Source organism: Penaeus monodon, chromosome 23 (genome assembly GCF_015228065.2).
Source record: "Penaeus monodon isolate SGIC_2016 chromosome 23, NSTDA_Pmon_1, whole genome shotgun sequence".
Taxonomy (NCBI): Eukaryota; Metazoa; Arthropoda; class Malacostraca; order Decapoda; family Penaeidae; genus Penaeus; species Penaeus monodon.
Genome location: NC_051408.1, coordinates 32,805,741 through 32,806,703, shown reverse-complemented (window position 1 = coordinate 32,806,703; position 963 = coordinate 32,805,741).

The window sequence follows — 963 nt, the reverse complement described above, 5'->3', positions numbered from 1 at the left end:
ACCATGAGTATGCCGTACCATCTGATAAACTCCCTTCCCCCTACTTTGCAAATATCACATACAGGGAATCATTATTAGAAAAAAAATGAAGTTATTGCTGAAAAAATAAAGTAAATAACCTCTTACATAATAGCAACGCAGGTAGAAAGAATGTAGAATAGGAGGTGGAGCGCAACAGGGCGGCTTAAAACGAGGGAACTTTCGGCTGACGAAGCACCTGCGTGCGGAACGTCATTTAACCTGGCAGCTGCATTCAGTGTTTCCACGTTTAATGAATTTTCCTGATTTTAAAGAATTTCTTTTCCTGCAGGGCTTGATCAGGCATTTCCTGAGGAATCTGTATAATCTAAAGAATTTTAAGGAAAATCAGCTAATTCCAAAATAAAAAAGTATTGAGGAAATAGATGAGTTAGAATGAAAATTGCGTTGTGGCAACATTAGTGGTTTGTTTTCCTTTCATGATTTTGCTTAATATAGATTTTATTTCCATTGTCTGTCATGGATTGCATTAATGAAAAGAGAAATTGATCGGGATTTTATTTTGAGATCCTTCTTGGCCATTCCTTTTATTACGGATTTTACTTCGTATAACTGTATAATGAAGATGCCCTAAACATGACAAAAGTGTGTGATAACATATACTGTAAAGACAATCACTTATTCTGGTAGTAATAACCATGGTACTTTGGGTCAAATTTTGTGGTTACGTGGTAATCTGTGATAATAATAAATATCGTGTAGAGCCACTGATGTGGTTGGCATTCCTCTTAGTAGTTTGGTTGCCCAGAATCGTTGTTTTGGCATACTTTCATGCATTCAATCTAAGAATAGTGAGATATATAAGTACTTTGCTCAACTTGAAATAATCTAAGACACTGTTGTGAAATCTCAGGAATTTTCGAAACTCGACTCAGGTTTAAACAAATCTTAGTGTGGTAGCACTGTCTTCATTGTAAATTCATA